This window comes from Cygnus olor, chromosome 2 (assembly GCF_009769625.2).
Source record: "Cygnus olor isolate bCygOlo1 chromosome 2, bCygOlo1.pri.v2, whole genome shotgun sequence".
NCBI classification, from domain to species: Eukaryota; Metazoa; Chordata; class Aves; order Anseriformes; family Anatidae; genus Cygnus; species Cygnus olor.
The window spans coordinates 155,014,243-155,035,885 of record NC_049170.1 but is presented as its reverse complement, the minus strand read 5'-3'; the positions used below and the strand labels follow the sequence as shown (position 1 = coordinate 155,035,885).

At 35.7% G+C, this 21,643-nt stretch overlaps 1 non-coding gene across 1 annotated transcript; it reads left to right on the top strand.

Moving 5' to 3' along the window:
• The first annotated feature begins 20,413 nt into the window (after positions 1-20,413).
• Positions 20,414-20,486, top strand: TRNAV-UAC. The gene has a single exon. It is a non-coding gene; the product is annotated as a tRNA-Val (tRNA).
• Positions 20,487-21,643: the final 1,157 nt, after the last annotated feature.

Here is a 21,643-nt window from a genome sequence, read left to right as displayed (position 1 = left end):
GGATAAAATACAAAGAGAAAGGTGTTCCTACAATAAAAATCAAGTTTGAATGATTTTCTGGGAAGTTTTCACGTCTTTTGGATGCATAAAGGTAGAAATGGGTGAAATTGAATTGTCTAGGGTAAAAATGAGATCACATTAGCAGATCTGTAATTTTAAAGAAATACTACATCTTTAAAAATCTGCAGATCTCCACAGAAAAAAACAGTTATGTAAGAAAAAAAGATATGACCAAAGAAGGTTACTTACTCTACTTTATATGCAGTTGCAATCACAATCACAAATTGCAAATCACAAATTTACATTCCTATATATGTGCTTGTATGGTACATGTAGTTTTTAAAAACGGGGGTTATTTCACTGGGTAATTTATTAAAAGAACAAAGGTTGTAGCTGGTTATTTATCTATTAAAATTAAATCTTCCTGTTGTACAGATAAATACTTGTTACAGTTTACCCACTTTCTTCTGGGTGTCTTCAAGACATTTATCTTTCTCAAGTCAGTGAATAAATTGTACAGTTAATATATTTTGTGGTGCAGTTACAGCAGGGAAGGCTTGCGCAAGTGAATGACATTACCTGCTAATAAAAGGGGAAAAGGAACTTTACATTCCACCGTTCCTTCATAGGCATCTCCAAAATGCAAAATGACAGCTGTTTAATATCACATAAAAACACTGTGAGTCTCATAAAAAGTGGAAAAAAAAGAAAAAAAGAAAAAAAAAAAAAGCAGCTTTCTTCAATAGAAACTAACAGATAAATTTTGATAAAGCAGGAGTTAAAACTGTGATTCACAGTCTCAAATCCAACGCTGTTCTGTGAGTCAAGGTGAGACCCATAATCAGTTGTGGGTTTTTCCTCCTGGCACTTGATCTGACATCTCTCTCATTGAATAAACTATTGCTACTGTGTGAAAAAGTAAACTGAAAATCACTGATGCACTCAGAGTCATAATGTACAATTTTTAGTTTTAGAAAAGCTATACAATCATGTCGTGTTCTTTAGCAAACAGCATGTCTCTTCGAAAAGATAGTGCTAGAGCTAGCTGGAAAACAACATTTCTGTGTCATGAAACACTGTGTGTGACACCTCGCTTTTGTTTTCAGCTTCAGCTCAGGACAGTTGAAAGTCTGAACATGGGTCACCCATCATCTACCCATCATCTAGGAAATTACTTGGCATTATTTAGAAAGTAGTCTCATTTCCACATCTTTAGTGGCATGGTCTTAAGAAATGCTTAAGATCTGGGTAAAATTTTGTGATTTTTTTTTTTAATTTTATTTATTTATTTATTTCAATAAGAGGTTATTTTAGGGCAAAATCTCTTTCTGGAAGATTTATGACTGGCTTTAGTTCTAATCACCAAAAACAAGAGTCTTTCTGAAGTCCAGTCTCAGATGGATGCATAGAGTCTGCTGAGCCTCCATCACTGAAGGGTTGAGCTCCAGGTTATTTTTTTTTAGCTTTTTCATTCAAACCAGAAAATTTAAAATTAAAGTAGGTGGTCTTTCAAGATTCAGTATAACTTCCTATGTTGACATCTATGTCTACTAACATTGTTCCAGATTTTTCAAACTGAAGACTGTTATGTAATATTTGCAATTGCAAGCAATGAAATCTATTTTAACAGTAATAAATGCATTCCCATCCCAAGAGAATCTTTCTAGTGTAGATCTATGGCTTAGAGTGAAAGCTCTGTAGAGTTTAGTTATTTTTTTCCTGTTTAAAAAAGAAAAAAAAAAGTTATATTTTTTCTTTTCCTTTAAAAATTTCCAAAATATTTTTTCAAATATTTTGTAGGGCTCTTTCAACTGTATATTTGGTATATGAGACAAACGTGAAAATGCTTATTTGAACTCAGCCTAACCTCTTCTCTCTCAATACTCTGGTGGCCTCATTCATAGCCCTTGTAAAATTACTCAAAAAATAAAAATAAAAATAAAATTAAAAAACCATAGATGGTAGTTCAAGGAGTTCAAGGCAATAAACAGTCAAAAGTTCAGATTCAAATACTCTAGCTGAGCTTTCTCATGAAACCCATAAAATGCCTATTCACTGTGTTTGCAGTTTCTGTCAAATGCATTTAGTTTTTTTGTTGGTTATGGTTTTTATTTATTTATTTATTTTTGTTTATTTGTTTTATTTTGTTTTGTTTTAATCTAAAAGCAAAGACTAAACTCAGTCATATCCAGAACAAAAAATAAGTAGCCTATTCACTGAGGTTTCTCTTATATATTTATTTTTGGACTACTGAAAGTTGCTTTTATTAAAATGGAGAACAGTATTTGAAATGTCATTATAGCTGTCCGGAAATATTTGACTCTGTGTCTCTTTTAGCTAGTTTCCTGAAAATTTAGGTCTCAAAACATCAGCAGGAGAAAAAATAAAGCATAATATTAGGTGAAAATTTGTCAGTGCAGAAGACAAAGATGTCCTAAATTGGTTCAGTCCCAGGCTTTGGACAGAACAAAAGACAATGTCAGGCTTTCCATGCATTTGGCCCAGAGTCATAATTTGAATGTATTAAATTAAATTAAATTAAATTAAATTAAAAAGCCAGACGAAACAGGGGAACCTTTGTTATTTTGTAGAAAGAACTCATGTTAACATAATCAAAAGCCAGTGATTGAGCCAGGACTACAATATGTATGTCTTCCACTTCTAAAACCCCAGAATGAACCAATCGGTAGCAACTCAATAGTCAGCTTACTGTTTGACCTTGACTGATACTTTTTTTTATAACAATTAAGCCCAGACCAATACCCTTAGACATATACAGCACCATCCTTAACTAAGACATTATATGAACTGAATGAAATCTAGTTTATCAGAAGATTTAGTATAAATTATAACTCTTCACTGATGATAATTCAATTCAGGATTAGCAGCTTCACATACTGAATATAATTCTATATTTCTCAGCCTGCTTATATCTGCATTTGTTTTCCCTTCTCACTATTGTATCTTAGTACAGCTTTCTTCTTGTTCCTCAGCATTTCTGAAGAATTCAAATTATCTTCAGAACTAAAATATGAAGACCTTGTTAATGCTTTATCAACAGACTGATATAGAAGAATCTAATGTTTCCTCCCTGATACACTGGATACTGTTTTAAATGAATTCTTTGCCAGAGCAAGTTTCCATCATAGTCTTGTTACACAATTTTACATTATAGAAAACTCAACATTGCATTTAACGTCCTGATTTGTAAATGTTTTTCCTACTTAATTTCTCTCTTTAACAAGGTGATATCTCATTCAAATGGATAGTTTTCATTAAGTTCCTTAAATTATTGGTATTTATCATTCCTACAAATGCATCCCTAGAATTCTCTTTCAGCTAGAAACCCCATTACAGTGGGATTAGTGCAAATACTTAGTCTCTGTCCTTCAAGTTCTCATTCAGACATTCAGGAACAGAAAAAGTTTTCTAAACCTCATCATGAAGTCGACTAAGTCAGAAATCCTTAAATGTGTAAGACTGCTTAAATATCACTGAAATCAATGGTAGTCAAATCTCTTAATACATTTGACAATCAAGATTGAGAAATTAAGTGATTTTTTGCAGGTTATACACTGCAGGTAGGTATCTATTGCCAGAACTAGGAATGAATTTTGTATATACCAAATTTTAATCCAGTACCTTTACCACAAGATTGTCCTCTATCTCAAACTTTCCATAAACAAACAAACAAATAAATAAAGAGTGTTAGAACAAATGCTAAAAGCCAATGTATGTATATCTTAATCTGGGAAAGAACTGTAATGACAACACCAAAACAGGTGTACATAGGGTTTTGATGTATAATTTGCATTTTTTTTTTCTGTATGTTTTACTGTGCCAAATAATCCTTGCAGGAGATCTGATTTAGAGAGAGAGTGAATTTTGTGCAATATAGGGTAAAAATTGAATTTGCATCACATATTCCAGATGAATGTTACATGAGTGCATCTGTAGCAAAATGGATTAGCATAAGGTGGAGGGCATAAAAGAAACATATATTTAGGAGAGGTAAGATCACAAATGGTATCTCAAATTATTCATGGTCAACAATGTGTGTTCCCCTGCCTCCATTCCTGCCCTTCCCCACAGCACATAGTCATTAAAGAGAAATGCAGAATGAGACAAAACTTTGCATTTTTTTCTCAATAATTTAAAATATTAACCACTTATTAATATTAAACCTTCCCAGGGAAGTGGTTGAGTCGCCATCCCTGGAGGTCTTTAAAAGACGTTTAAATGTAGTCCTTAGTGATATGGTTTAGTGGAGGTCTTGTTAGTGTTAGGACAGAGGTTGGACTAGATGATCTTGGAGGTCTCTTCCAACCTAGACGATTCTGTGTGATTCTGTGATTCTGTGAAGTAATGCTTAGAAACAGATGTTGTGGAGAGCTGTTTTCTTCCAGGGAGTTGTGAATTTTCACTGCTGAGTTCCTGCAGAAGTGCTGATCCCATTTGGCCCCTTCCAGCTGTAGGAACAGTGGAGTAAGATTGGGACAGTGGTACTTGGTCTTACACAGTGGGTCTTTCTTGGTGAACTCAATCCACAGGCGGGTGTGTTATTAATCTTGATTACTGAATAACTGATACCATGAACAGCTATTTTTTAAAAACTGTGAATAATCTCATAAGGTTGTTACCCTGATGGCCTTCAATAAAGAAAAAAAAAAAAAAAAAAAAAAGGCTCTGTGTAATTGCTGAAAGATTGTATCTTTCTCGCTCACTCTTTTTTTTTTTAAAAAAAAATTTCCTTTCATTTTATTTCAATTCATGTGCTTGGTGGGGGGGTGGTATAGTGGTATATACTTTATTTTTATTTTTATCTTAAATATATTCCTTCAGTCACATCACAGGCTACCTTCTATTGTTTTATAGGCATCTGTCATTCACAGATCACTGTTTGAAATAAAGTGCAGGAGAAAATGCATATGATTAACACAGCAGCTAGGTTAGCTGCTCTAGCTCCAAAACAGCCATTCCAAGGTCAAACAGGATTCCTACTGCTGCTTTGTGGGAATCTTACATACAGGCCACAGTTTGCTTCAAATGATTGTTGTCCATATGTCTGATAATTCGTTTGCCTATGCAGTTCTTTTCCTGTAATATGCTTAGCTCAGAAGAAGGGAGCAGAAAGAACAGTGTTCTCAAGTCTAGCAAAAAAAAAAAAAAAAAAAAAAAAAAAAAAAAAGGAGGAAATCTGCTACCTTTTCTGTGCAAAGTATTGAGAATTTCAGTGTATTAAAATTGTAAACTCCTCAGGTCAGACTATCTTGTTATGATGTACAGCACCCAAACCCTCTCTGAGGATTACATAATATAATGTCATATTGTAACACAGTGTCTGGAAAATGCTCAGATACCCGATAACAGCAGATACCCCAGCTGTTAACCTAAGTGATGAGGTCTCGTTGCTGCCAAACTAGCCTCTGGAAAGGTGAGGAAAGCAATCTTGCACCTACTGGAAAGAGGAAGGTTCAACTTTTTCATTCCTGTGACTCCTACTGAGTCCAGAAACATCCAGCCTGTCACTACGTGAAGTAGGTGCAACGGGTCTCAAAGGCTTCACAATGGAAATTGCCAACATGGTTAGAGCCTACCCAGGCAGCAGCTGTACCCATGGAGGCTGGTGTTGGGTGCACGTAGTTTCTCTCTCTTAGAGTGTTTCTGCAAATAGGCATGAATGTAGAGTTTACCCCAATTTCCACTGAGATCAGCTAAGGTGGGAATTCAGTGAGAAATAGGATTTTATATATCACAAAGACTGGAGCCACAGCTGCTCTATACACCAGGTTTGAAGACAGTTTTCCAAATATACTAAAAATACTGTGGAGTAATCTTATTGCTTATCCTCTACATAACCATAAGTGCTACAAATCGTCCTGTGTTCGTAACTGCATTTTGTCCAATTTTATTCCTACAAAGAACTGTGTGCCTGCAGCAATGCAAATCAGCCCTGCTTCTATATTTTAAAACTTGTGCCATTTCAGAGCTTCTCTTCCCTTCTGTTTTCTCGTATCTTTTGAAAGAACATCAGCTCATTCCATGTTGATCAGATTTTCCTCAGTTTAATAAATGAACATTTGATTACATTGAGATGTGGGACAACTTGTCTTTGTTGATATTCTTTTTGGCATACCTAAATATTATTTAGATGAAGTCACTTTCCAATGAAATTACTCTCTGCAGGGGCCTGAAAGTGGCATTTTTTTTTTATTTTTTATTTTTTTAAAAAGGAAACTGTGCACTGTGTCACGCATGTGAATAGCTGGAAGCAGTTGCTTATGGAATTTTAATGGCTAGATTATAACCTCTATTTCTATAAAGAGGCACAGTTATTACAGTTTGAAGTATGTTGTAATTTTTTAAAAGTAATTGTACATGGATTCTCCTAAACCAATAATACATCTCAAACTGATTTCCTACATTTAATATACACTATGACACAGAGTGAAAATGTGAGTCTTCATCATGAGCCTTCTGAACTAAGGAAAAAAAATTGCACTTAAATTATGTTTATTCAGAAGTCCTCTTTTCCTTTTGTAAATCTTAAGTATAGATTTAAATCTTCCTTCAATGGTATGATTAAGAATCAAAAGAAAAAGAAAGGTGTGTGTGTGTGTGTGTGTGTATGTATGAAAAGCCTACCCAGCAAGGAGCTTCAAGATATACAATCTATTCTCGGTTCAGCCCTTCACTAGATGTGGGACCCTGGAAAAAAATTATTTTTCTTTGTGATTGCGTCTGTCTGTGGCATGGCCACATCACTATAAGGTTATCCTTTTCTCTGTGAAATCTCATCACAGCAGGACTCAAGCTTCCAACTTTATTATATCATCTATATCTATGTCTACATCTATATATCTATAACCTCTATCCATATATCTAAACCTATCTTTTCTATTCCTCTTGTTACTTTTAGTCATCTACCCTGGAGGATCTGTAATTTCTCTGACTGCTGGGACAGAGGCTAGAGGAGCTTGAAATGGTGCACTGAATGGTCCTAGGGGCACATCCTCACAGTTTGTTTGTATGCTGGTGGAACCAGCCTAAGCAAAGCCTCTTGATCTCGGAAATGGGACTAAGCAGTACTGTCATGTGAAGAGCTGATAAACGACTGGGATCAAATTTTCTTTTCCACCACTAACTCCAGGTCCTACCTTGCCCCAGCAACCACCAGGGAAAATGCCATAAACTTTAAATGAAAAGTAGCTCATCTGACTGATTCACTTCTCCTTTCCCCTGGAGAAACCTGATTTTGAGTGAAGGAGGCTCTTAAGAAGTGCTCTGTCTCATGTTCAAGTATTTATAGAAACCTTGAAAGATCTGCACATCCTTCTCCTCTTTGCTTCTGATAAAGAAACCCACTTCTTTGTAAAGACAATAAAAAGTCCACTATCTATGATTTATTGTGTGTCCAAAGCACTGACTCAGTTCAGAAAATCCTGGTTTTTGTTTGTTTGTTTGGATTTATTTTTGGTTTTGATATCTCTATTGTCTCCAAAAAGACAATGGCAAGCTAACATCATCTAGGTGCAGATGGATGCGAAAGCTGCAGTGCTTCCTAGAGTGGCCTGAAGTAAAGGAAGTAGATATCTACAGAACAACTCCTTACTCCAAGCTTTAACATCATGCATGCAGTGGATATGTTTGATCCGGCCTATCAGAGTATATTTAAGGCAAAGTAATCCCCCAGGCTCCTTAAATGAGAAATGTGAGGAACCTCAGCATGCACCACTTCAACCTGACAATGTTATCTACTGGACTGCACTAATTGCTAATGCAGGTATAGGTTTATGTGTTTATGTCTGTACTGAACTCTTGGCTAGTGTGGAAATATACATTAACTTCATATAAGCAGCTTGTATCACCAACAGTCTTAGGAAGACAGGACTTGAAAAGATCTCTTGGGCCAATTATAGATTTTTTCTTTCACAGACAAACAATTTATCCATTCTTTTCTTAAATGGATACAACTTTACTTAAATATATGAGACTGTTTAAAAGTCACTGAATGCAATGATACTCAAATACCTTAATACCTTTGAGAGACATCCACCCTATTGTAATTTTGTTTCAGAACCTCAGTACTCAGAAAGAAATTCCCATTATTTTATCCTGAGCTAAGGATATGGTCTGCTACCTGTACCATCCTTTACCAAGCACAGTTTTTATTCCTTGCCAGTGTTGTCCCTTCCCAATGTGCATACAGACTTTGTATCTATTCTCAGCCTTTGGCTGAAAATCTCCTGGCCTCTCTCTTGCTTTTTTTTTTTTTTTTTTTTTCCATATATTTAATTATGCGTAAGGTTTCTCTTTACTTATTCCATTTTCAGATAATCTTTTGTCAACTGTATCTACTGCTCTTGACAAGGCTTTACAAAATTCACTTAAGTATAATGATTTTCCATCTCTACTGGCACTACATTTTCTGAGCCATCCTTGGATCACATTTGCCTTTTTATGGTTGTATAACACTGATGACTCGTAGTCATCTTGCGATTAACAAGTATGCCAGATTCTTGTCATTTTATCTGCGTGTTAAGCTCCCAGCTACTACCAGAAGTTCTTGTTAGTCCCTAATAGCACAACCTTATATTTTGTATTTTTCACTTCAGTTCTGACATTTCAGTCTTCAAGATAATCTTTTCTTTTTTGAATCTTATTGTTGTTATTTTGCATCTTGCTTCTGAATTCTAAAGGATAGTAAGAGAAAATTTGAAATAAATGATCAAGTCTCCAGATGTGAGAAGATATTTAAGGATTAAAGCACATCAGACAAGATGTTGAGGTACCAAAAGCAGATCTTTTCCACTTTTTGTTTCCAAGTTTTGATCTGCAGTTTCCAAATCTTGTACATTTGGGAAAACTGTCAGTAATTAGTATCCTGCTGCATCAGCCCTTTGATGAGAAGCTGCTACCTCTGTTTTCTCAGGCTGCTTTCCAAAGCTGCCTCTGCCTCCTCTTCTACCATCTTGTGGGACCTACATCCAATCTGAGCTAATAAGCTTGTTGGGGCCTGCCTAAATCAGTCCATCAAATACTGCAGTGGTACTATTAAGGATTTTTAATTCTAGAAGTCTAGTTCAAATCACAGCTTGTTCATCCTGTGTCATTGCACCTCAGAAGTAAAGCATACATCATTGCTGGGGAGCACCTGGCTCAAACAATAACTCTGGTATTCTCTTTATAAATGCAAGTATTGACATCATCTTGGTTTCCCTGGTTGCTATAGCAATCAATGGAGAAAGGGAGAATGGTTCTGGCCAGAGCATTGCATATTAAATATATATATATATATGTTAAACTGAGCTACATAAATGTAGTTGGCATGAAGTGGCACAAACAGCTTGACTTTAAAGCCCTTCTTTATAGATGGGAAATTTGCAATGATGAGGATCAACAACTTCTGCCAAAACAACTCTATAGCAGTTGAGTTAAGGATGGAATTGAAAAGGTGACATTTTGTTTACATATACAGGTGACTGATTATACTCTGGCATGGATTTAAGAAAACACCATTGTATCTCCTATTGCCTTCCCAGGGTAATAGATTAGATGGGATGATATACAAGGTAGAGTGAATTGTGCTTCCTGGGTACTCAACTCTCAGTGCAGGCATTCCCTTTACTATAAGCATATGAGTGCAGAAAGGTGTGAAAAATACATATTCAAGTGCTGGGATCAAATCAAGTGTTAATGCCATGAATTTCAGCTCAGTAAAATTAAACAACATGACTGCTGTCTTCTACACCAAGGTAGATAAGCACTGGAATTTCAAGGTCTACAATGTGCCCATAAGCTCCTATTGAGCTTGATAAATGCTGTAAGAACTAAAAGCTCTGAAAACTGGCCCTGGTTTGTACTCTGTTCTCCCAAGCTGTCACTGTCCTACCAGATAACTTTGGAGATTCACTTAGCTTTATTCTGCCTCAGTTTCTCTCTCTATAAAAGATATATCCTGAAAAAAAGATATATCCTGAACTGTCTATACAAAATAGCTAAGTAGTAATAATTATGGTTATTTATTTGAAAATAGCTTTGTTCAATTGAAACTTTTTGACCTGTTTCTTTAAATATGTTTGGTGAGAAAATGCAGAACAGCATCCAGTCATAACCCTGAACACTCAAAGTCAAATAACTCTTACCAGAGCAGTAAGGGGATAATACAGAGGACAATGTGGGATACAGAAATATCCAAACTGAGATAAGCTGTTGAACTGAGAGCTGCAGCAAGAGCGCAGCATATTAATTACAATGATTATTTACATTTCACAATTCTATAGCAGCATTCATTTCCAACAAGCTTTCCAAACTATATATAGATACTGTAAAGAGGCTTCACAGTCAGAACCTTTTCTATAGTCTCTCTTCCTAGAGGATGGTATTGAGTTGATACAGGATACTCACCTCAAAAGTTGGGCAAAACACTTTTATGTGAAGACTCCAGTCAATCCCAGCTTACAGGGAAACAGTATTTACATATTCAAAATGCACGTGAAAGGCAGTCCAACAGGATTTTAAAAACAAATGACAATCTTGTTTCCTTAGTGCAGTTTCTGAGTTTCTGGCAACTTGAGAGACATTTCTGCCTGCACATTAAAGCTGAAGTCTTTTATTGGACAAAGCTTAAAAATGGCAGAATATATTGCACTGATTTTTTTTTTTCCTTTTTTTTTAATAAAATAATAGGCTAGTCTGTAATAGGCTAGAAATTCAGTTGAGAGGAAATCACAGTCTGCAATTATGCAGAGACATTTTTACACCTCCCTCACTATGAAGACACTCTTCAAATAAGATTAAATTGCTTTTAGCAATAAAGGGTGAAAACCTGGTCTATAATGGAAGTCAATGTTAAAATTCTTTCTATATCCAGTGGAATCAGGACTTACTTACAATACTGTTTTGTAGTGGCTTTATCCTTTCTACAGAGCAGCAAAGGAATTTTTTCTTCTTGGATTCACATTTAGGCTAATTCAGTGAGCTGTGATGTATTTCTAGTTACGGTAGTTGAGGGGATGTGCTTTGTTGGAGGTTTGTCTGTGAATATAATACCAGGCTCATTTGTGCAGCTGTGTGAAAGATCATTGCAAATGTTAACCTGAATTTCTAAGGCCCTAATTTATGACATTGCAAGACTTTATAGAATGCTATAGATACACATAATAATAATAATAAACAAAATCCAAAATGCATGCAACTTCACCCTAAGGAACATGCAGGCTAAATGGCAAAACAAACTTGTAACAGGCATCAGATAAAATAAATTCAGTGCTTGCAGCTGAGGTTAGGACCTAGTGCAACTCCAGCTAAAGTAATGCTCTAACCACTAAAATGTTGCTGTTTCCGGGAAAGGAAAAAAAAAAAGAAAAAAAAAAAAAGCACCAAATACTACAACAAAAAGAAAAAACACACTGAAGTCTTTTCTTCATGATGGTGTAATTCCAACAAAGAGATGAGAGATTGGCAGAGTTCTAGTGGCTTCAATTCATGCCATCACAGCTCCCTGAAATAATGAAAAAAATGGAAAGGTTTCAAAAGATAAAACTCAGTAGCTTCAGGTTTAGGGACCTGAATGTCTCTCTGCCCTTGCAAAGGGGCTGATACCCCCTGGCTTTCCAACCAGCCTCAGGGCAGAGATGTAGGGAGCCCTGTCTTCTTTGGGCCATATCTACCATATCTGCACAGATGGCTGAATGGGAGTGAACCATTGACCAGTAGTTGGACTGTTTTGAATTAAAATATTAGCAGGAAAGAGCAGAACACTGGGCAACTATTTCTCTCCATTTCTCTGACAATGAATGGTTCTGTGTGTATCTATGACAACGCTACAAGGACGGAGATGATTCCAGTGTTCACAGAATGCATTTAAGTACAAGCCTACAAGCCAAACAAGAGCAACGGAAGCAGCAAAATTAATTAGTTGCAACTAAGCAAAGGAGACTAGAAATATTCACAGACAGAAGTAAAAAATGCGAGTAATATCATTTGCAAGATTTCAGTGAGGAAGATAAAGGAATTGCACCAAGTGTAAACTTAGAGAACAATAAAGAACCCAGGATTCACTTTAAAAAGGACAGCATGAAAATAAAGAGCTGCTGGTATTAAATCCGGTTTGCATTGAGCTAGTTATAAAAATAGGCACAGAGATTTTTATTTCTAAAATTATACTTCCGTTACTTAACTAAGATGTACATTTTTGATAAACTGAAAACCTGCTTTAGATGCAGTAGAAAAAGGAAAGGTAGAAGAAGGGAAAGGAACAATGAAATGATCTACAGATGACAAGTGCATTAACAGTAACATCAGGAAACTTGTGATGACCTATCAATTATTTCAATAATGTCTGATTTCCTAAGAATTTCCATCTTGTGATTGACATACAAGTGAATACATGTGAGCGAAGTATTTAAACTCCTATTATTATAAGTGAATAGCTACGGTTTGATTTAATTGTCTACACATAAGCAACCAGTGCCATCTGAGTTACCCTGTGGTGCATGGGGCAGACACAAACAAGAACCAGTGGGAGACCCATTCTATATTGAATTAATACCTGAAGACCAGGTGGGGCATTCTAGATGTCTGAAAAGGCAGGAGGAAAATTACTTCTTGGTAGCTGTATCAACTCCCTAATCAAAAAAGCTGAGAAAATCTGGAGTGACTTGCCCTAAAGTTAACTGAAATGTTGCAACTGCTCAGGTGAATACTTCTCCAGACTCTACTGACCATATTAAATTGATTTTTGTTGACAACAGCTTAGACACTCTCATCACATTTAGACACCAAAATGTAGTCTGTTACAGATGGGAGCCGATTCCTTTCCTATGCTTCCACTGGAAACACAAATAGACACGAGCAAAAACATGAATTAATGGGGAATAAAAAACATCTAAGAATTATTATAGAGCAGACTAGCTGAAAAAAAAAAAAAAAAAAAAGAGAGACATTAACTTCAATAAGACAATTCACCTTCTTAAAGGAAATCATGCTCTTAAACATGTTGTAAAAGTAGAGCAATACTTAAAAAAAAAAGACTTTAAGACCTTTAATTTTCTTTGAGTTTCTGAGCACCTATATTTTTACCATCTTTATTCTTTTTCTCCATTTCTTTTCCTTTTTCTTTTTTTTTTCTTTAGCAATCTGTTCATTATCATTAATCATCCCACTTTCAGAAATGAAAAATTTCCTAATTAATTAGCACTTCAGACAGAGGTATTTAAATGTAATTACATTTTTGGAGCTTTGGGGCTTAAAACAAGTCTGATTAAAGTAGTACTGAAGATGACTATGTTGAATTCATACCTGGAAAAAAAATTGTTTAGGTTTCTTGCAAGATGAGTATCACCTTGAAAGAACTCGGAGAGCCAAATAATAAAGATTGCACAGAAAAAATCTCCCTTTAAAAGACATTTTATCAAATACATATTAAAATACACATTCAGGTTAAATACATTCATAATTTCGCTAGAAATCTGACAATAAAAATATGTTTTGTATTTCAGTGATTTCTGCCTTTCTTTTTTAAATATCATTTTTGCTGTATAATATTTTTCGTTTGCTCCTTAATTAAGAGGGTGCATTGTGGTTTTGAATTGTCTGCTTAGGCAATTGCCAGAATTGTCTTTCTTTTTTTCCTGTCTAGGAACTTAATTTGTCCTGGTCTAAATGTCTATGTCAAGTTCCAGGTTGCTGCATTGAACCCAGAGCTGTGTCATTAAGGGCCTTTTACCTTTCATATCTCAGGAAAATTGAATTGTCTCATTGTGTTATTCTCCATACGAATTAATCCGTACTTCAAAAGCAAGCAAGGCCCTGCTTCATATAGTAAGCCATATTTACAAATTCATGACATTTTGAAATTGATTATATTTTATCTCGATCCATTTCCATTATTTTAGCAAATATGGATAGAGAAGAATATTTTCTATAACTATGCAACTCTGAAGAAATGTTCCAGTGTGGGCTGGAGCATCTCTCCACCCTCCCCCTGCTTGCAAAACACACAGGAATTCTGTAACTGTTATTTACTGAATATCTAATGGCCATATAATTTGGTTTGCTGCTGGTCCTCAGCATTTCCTACGAAAACAATTTATTTTTATCAAGAAATGACTCTGGAGTTAGAATTTGGTTTTGCTTAACTCATTTGTACTTATAAACTCCTGTTTCACCTGTCAACTTGTTATCACTTTCTTCTAATAGCTATCGTTGTCTTTATGCATGGCCAAATAAATCCACAAAAGCAGTATTTTTCATGAGCATTTTTTCAAGATGCTTCATGTAGGCCATCAAGGACCATTGCAACATTTCATGCCCTGTCTGTGATAAATTATTAGGGTACACGCTGCAGTTACAAAGCTATCATTTGAATCAATGTGTGTGCTAAAGTGCTATTTTCATCCCCTACTAACAGCTCTGTTGCTTACTGGTCACAGCTCCTGTTTCAATTTATTATTTTGGCAGCTCAAAACAGGTGATTTTTTTCCTGAAAGCTGTGGGACACTATACTGAAACAATTCTCTAATATTGATTTAGAAAGAGTACCTATTAGCTTTTGTTTTCTGTCACTGTGTTGTCTCAACACCTGCAAAATTACTTCTAATAACAGTGTATTTGATTCTTTGAAAAACAGGGGTTTGAATATAGGTTGGTCTTTCATTTTGAAATATGCTTTTCTTCCAAAACCATGAAGGAGGTAACCATTTTAAACAGGTAATACGGGCTGTTTATGTTGCAGTAGTATTCAGGTCCCTCAACAAATATTGGGGCTCCTTTGTGCGGGGCACAGGCTACAAAGGAAAAGATCATACGTGCTCTGAGATAGTTTTCACATCATATTACCTCTCATTTTATTCTATTTTTAAAACTAGCTCTGATTTATTTTTATTATTATTAATAGTAGGAATATAAATCCTGAAACAGTCTATTAGGAATAAAACATTTTTGAGAGGCAATTAGGAATTAATGTTGACAGGGTTTAAAACTGAGACATCATCAGTAGCTTTCAGGAAAATGATCTGACATGAAAAGACAATTGATTATAATTTGACTTCCTCCTCCCACAAAATATTAAAAATCAAACTAGCAAAAATACATGAAAGGACTTCATATCTGTAAGTTTGTAACAGTGAGGTTATTATTATTTTTTATAAGTAGAAAGGGGATTTACTGGTCTGTGATGAGCTGTTAAAAAGTGTCATTTTTTTATATAGATTCTTTCATAATGTAAACCCATCTCTGTGTTGTCACTTAAATGTTAACTAGTAGCTGTAGCAGTTTAAATTGGCATTATTAATATTTATTTCCAAAGCTGGATGCTAAATGAACTTTGTTTTTGCTTCTACCTGTCTGTATTTCTAGCCACAGCTTGAATGATGGCAGAATGATTGGAATCAAAGGTGATAAGAAAATGAAAAGTAAAGAGAAATCAAGTACTTATGTCAATCATTCGGTACCTGTATATATTAGGGAAAAATATAATTCTTCTCTTCCCAGAGCTGATAGTTTAACACATCTCATAATGTATATTTCATATTTCAAAGACTGTATGATATAAATTGGCTTTTATATGCAAAATGCAAATTGGCTGTTGCTCGTTTTCTTAGCTTGTTCTTCCTTGAAGTTGCATAAGGAATCTCAATAAGCACAGCATTTTAAAAACATAAATCTGGAGAGACAGAGATACCCCAGTGTTTTAAGGATCTGATTTGTACACTCAGATGGAGGAGCTCTTTTCACTCTTTGTAGGTCTTAGACAATGGGATTCTGGGACAGGAGATAATAGAATAAGCAGTAGTATGAAAATTTACCACTGTAAGAATAAACCCTAAAAATATTGCAGGGGTTATGGAAAACATTTGAAAGACTGTTACTGCTTTTAGTGGGTTTTGAATTAATGCCTATCAGCCTGCATTGGCATGCTGCTCTGCTGGAAGATCTGGGAACTCTGACCTGGCTAGTGGTAAACCCTGAGAAGTGAAAATGCTGTTCGTACTCCTTGACTTGAGAAGGCTACAAATATAGTTTGCCATCATGGCAAATGAATTCTGACCATACTAAGAAGGAACTTTCATGGAAGACCATTGTGTCAATTTTTTTTTTTAATACCATCACTGTGAAAACAGATAGGATAGTTGCAGTCTACTCATGCTACTAGGACATCTACACACTTTGTAGATAAAGCCTTCCAAGAAAGCGGGCATTGTATATGCTGACCTTGTGAGTCCCACAGGAATCTCTCCGTATGGTTAACACAGGTTGGTAGCTAGATTTGCCTTATATCTATTTCGAGCCTTCTCTGACAAGCTGTCTTCAGAGACATGGTTAGTGCTTATACTGCTCTGAAATTAAGGTGACTATATTAGCCACTGTTATGGTATATATCTCTTCCAAATCTCTCACATGAAATATTGCCATAGTAACTGTGGGTAGAGCTTGGATAACTTGTCTGGAGCCCACCCAAAGGACCCACATACTCCAGAAAGCAGACTGTGGTGACATCTCCAGGACCTGCCCATTTCATATGTTGTATCATCACTTCATCCCTCAACAAAAATACAGTGGGATGTTCCTGCAGCAGTGATGCTTATAGGTCAGAGAGCAGACTGCAGGGTCAGTAACGCTCTGTATCTACCATCCTTCTTTTCATAGCAGTGTTCAAAACCAGAAGGATTGTGGCCAGCTCTGTCTACATTGGGATCAGGGATCTTGAGTCCTGTGTTTTATTTCATTTTGTTATACAGGGCAGTAACTGTCAGTTCTCTAGCTGGCGGTAGCATAAATCTGGAACTTTCTACATCACAGTTCATAGACCAAACTGATTTGTGATTTGTCTAATTACAGGTGGAGGGGTTGGAAACAAAGCATGTGTGTTCCACACAAAAAAAAATACACCAGCTTTCATCACTACTAGAGTTGCCTCTCCATGTATATATTTTTAATGCAAGTAACTTTTTCCATAGTATAATTCATACAGGCAGACCATTTTGATGGATTTTTTTGTGGGTTAAAGGTTGTTCATTGACTTCCAAGGAAAAAGAATCTCCTATTTGTCTTTATGGCATTGATGGTTACAGGTCACAAGGGATTCATGTTTGAATGTCTGAACTGCATAATGTAAACCAAAGGAAAAACCCTGATTCTCTCACATCCCATGTGGGCAGCATCAACGAAAATTTTCAAAATATATCAGATGAAAGGTAAAAGGAAATATATTTTCATTATATTAGAAAACCATTTTTATTTATTCTATTCAAAAGGCTCTCATCAGTACATTAAAATTATGTGTTTTAAAGGTAAAATATTTTGTACTCTGTGGATGATCCAGAAAGTACATTTCTTTCACAAAAAATATTTGATATATGTTCAAGAGAGAGAAAGAGAGAAAAAAATCAGTTTGCAGGGACTTTCACTACAAAACAGATTCATATCAATGAATTACTTGTTGTAATAAGTGTTTCATCCATTTCTGCTTGCATTTGATGAATAGAAATATTTGACTTGAGGCAGACTTATCTGTGAACATCACTGCAATAACTATCTCTTTTTTTGGTTTTCTGCTCATTGTATTTATCAACACCAAATGCTTAAACATCTGAATGTGCTTAAGTGTATTGCTAAAGTGAAGAAAGATTACAGTGTAGGGTCTTGGAGGGAGTTTGTATCTGATCAATGTAAAGTTCCCATTAAAAACAGGGAGTTTAACCAGTATATAGAGCCTAGAAGGTGCAAAGTCTGCCCGAAGACAAATTGTCTTATCACATGTGAAGGGCATTTCAGTGGGAGCAGGAAGTGTTGACAGCCCCACAAGGCAATTCAAGTGTTCACTTCTGCTATTAAAGCCAACCGCAAAATGTTACTCTTGATGGCGCTAGATCTGCAAATCCTTTTCTAAAAGAAGGCGGAATAAGATCATCTCTATTGGATCATGTAAACTCTTCTGAAAAGATTTACTTCCCTGACCAGTATGAAAAGGACACTGGACCATTTTCTTCAGAACTCTCGTGTTAGAGTTTTTTCCCTGTCAGGACATCCAACAGGTAGCACTTGGGTAACCTTGTGTTGTGACAACAATGTATTCTGCTGCTAAGCTGTATCAAGTGACTGCAACCTCTGCCAATTTAATCTACTTGAGATAAAACTATCAGTAAATTTGTCTGTGAAGGCTTTGTTTATAGCAGCACTGTGTTGACTGAATTTTGCTAAAAGACAAAGTCAAGTGACAAAATGATCAAACATCAGCTATCTGTTCTTGGTACTACTGCCAGAATATGTCTTTTTTTTTTTTTTTTTTGAGTCTCTAGGGAATATCTGTCCATCTTCTAAAGGTAGTCTGAAGATTTGTCTTCTTGATTCAGAGGAACATCCTATAATCTGATCCAGCCTAATGAACAAGTTATTGACTATTTTACTTTCATCACTATTTTGATTCACAGTAACTGTTTGTAATCAATTCTTTGGCATGTTAACCACTTATCCTGAAAATGGTTTACAATTAACAGACTTGTAGAAGAGATAAACAACTTTGGGAAATATATTCCTCATCCAAGTGCTATTTACCTCCAAGAATATTCATTGGCTCTGTTGCATGCATTACAATGAACGAAATATATATATATATATATATATATATATAAAATAAACAAACAAAAAATCCATTCTGAATCAGACAGTACACTGGAAAGCTTGAGAAAAGAACATTAATTCTGGTGGCCAATAGCACCCAAAGGAACAATATTACACTGTTTGATAGCCTAACCTGAAAGATAAGGTATCTGTCTATAGTTGGGTCAGCTGGGATAGCATTTGATAGAACTCGAGCTTTAGAATCTTAGAATTCATCTCTGAATTTCAATGTGAAAACTTAGTTAGACTTCCAGTATGCCATACTGACTATTTTCCACAGCATCACTTTAATGCATTTTGCGTATACCCCATTGCTTGCAAAAAAAAAAAAAAAAAAAAAAAAAAAAAGAGCTTTAGTAAATAATATAGAATGTTTGAATATCCATGCTTTTAAACAGGGAGATTACCAAGATATAGGCAGTACAATGGATTTATTTTTAAACAAAAAATCATCATACTTATTGTTAAAAAATAAAACAATAAAAATTGTCTCTAAGGGTGGCAAACGGCTTTGCTCTGTCACTTAAAAATCCCCAAATCAAAAACAGGAACAAAATCCTCAGCAACTGTGATAGAATGACAGTATGTCACTTGGAATAAAAATTTTAAAACCTTGTGAAAATTCATTTTTCATGTAAAGATTTTCAGAACAAAGATAAAAGAGCAAAATATGTATGCTTTTTTTCTAATTCATACATGAAATTCCTAAGAATATATCTTACCAGACTGTTAACAAATCCTGAAATTGTTTTGCTAAGTTAGAAAGCAAACTCTTACTAGTTGTAACAATGTATACAAACATTCTGTATTTTTTATGAGGACTCTTATTTTAAATAAAATATATGAGTTCTGTAACAATAACCATGACTAAATATTATTAATCATGGAAAAGTATGTTTAATGTTGTAAAAAATAAAGCAATGCGAGCTGTAGACATGTTCAGCACAGAAATTATTATGTCTTCACTGATTCCTGTGTAATACACAATAAATATTGTTGTGCCAGTGGAAACAATCACGTTGTGCTGTCTCTGGTGTTTCTAATTAATGAAAGCTACCAAACAAAACAAGGTGGATAATTGAATAAGAAGAAATTATGACTGCTTTGGAGAGAAAAACTGTCTTGATGAAGGGGTTCTTTGCTGAAATGAATGAGACAAAACCTGATAACCTAAGTGTGCTTCTTCTTAACACGACTGTGTTGCTTTGAGAACCAGAGCTGCTCTCTCTGCCTGACATTTGCATATGAACAGCCTGTGCCTGCACACACATATATATATCAGAGATGCCCTGGTATTCCTTTATAGTCTGTGAAAGTTCCTGTTGATAGAGGCAAAAGCATTGATGCTATAATTCACATGATTCACAGACCTGACGTTCAAGCAGAATAAATTGCTCTCTAGACTCCCTTGAATCTGCATTAATTATAAATGCTGTTTAGACTTATTTCTGATATTTTCACTGTGGATACCACCACTAAACAAGATGGCTCCTACCCTTTGTTTATACCATCTTCCATCCTCTCTTTAATAATTGTATGGATGAGACCTTTCTGACCTGGATTACAAGTTGCATCCATTCTTCAGGATCTTCTGTGAACCTTTACCAAAGCATGGACACTGGCTGTAAATATTATGGGCATGATTCACTGGATACAGTATAAACACTTATACGTATACATTGAGGCCAGTCTTCCTGGCCACTTTTACAGTTAATTGGGGTGTGAGAATAAAAAAAAAAAAAAAAAAAAAAAAAAAGATCCTTTAATGATAATATGACTTATATGTGGTGGTTCCATAGTGTAGTGGTTATCACATCTGCTTTACACACAGAAGGTCCTGAGTTCGAGCCTCAGTGGAACCAGTAGCACTAAACTTTAGTCCAAACGCTACACATCTCCACTGAGGAGGGGTTGAAATAAGGGGGGACTCTTAAGCCTGGAGAAGCGAAGGGTAAAGGGGGATCTTATCAATGTCTATAAATATCCAAAGGGAGGGACGGTGCAAATAAGATGGAGTTAGGCTCTTTTCAGTGGTGCCCAGGGCACGATGTAATAGAAGAAAACTGGAACACAAGAGGCTCTTTCTGGACATCAGGAAGGCAGTAAGGAGGCTGGGGTTGCACAAAACGATGGGAGGGGACAGAACCAGGACAGCTGACCACAATGGGACAGAGGGATGTCCCATATTATACAGTGTGAGAACACTCCTCTGGAAGTAGCTGGGCATCAGTCAGCGGGTGGTAAGCAATTGCAATGTGCATCAGTTGCTTTATATATTCCTTTATTATTATTATTATTAAACTGTCTTTATTTCAACTCACAAGCTTTAACCTTTTTTTTTTCTTTTTCTTCTGATTCTCTTCCCCATCTTGCTCGGGGTGGGGAGCCAGCAAACAGCTTTGTGGTGCTTAGTTGCCTGCCAGGTTAAACATCCTGGTTGAGCAGGGGGTTGGACCATATGACCTCCAGGGGTCCCTTCCAAACTCAAACATTCTGCGATTCTGTGATCTCATCTTAAACAAGACACTTAAAATAGGTCAGAAGAATCCCAGCTGTAGACATGCCCCATATCTTTTCACTGACAATAAAGAAACTTGAAAGAGACTATATGAGATGTTGATCTTTGTTACAGGTTTAAAAGGTGATTAACTTTCCTAAATACAGAAATTTGATGTAACTTAGATCAGCACTTCATATCCCTATCCCATATCCATATCCACAAAAGGGCTCAGGTCCCTTGTAGGTCCTGTAGGTCCAAAATGATGGAGATGCCTCTGATATTCAAGAGCATCTCAAGAGTCTCTGGATGCCAATATTTAGGCAGTTTAATTCTGGCCCTGAATAATGAATAAAATCCATTCCAGATAGTTTTAAGTGTGTCTTTGACAGTACTTCACAGAGCAAAAAGTCTCTCCAGTTTCCCCTTGTGTTCTTAAGACACTCCAATATGAGAGGCAAGGGAAATGTGCATCTTGGACTTCCTTCTTTAAAAATTTACCATCTGGCTTTTTAGACTATT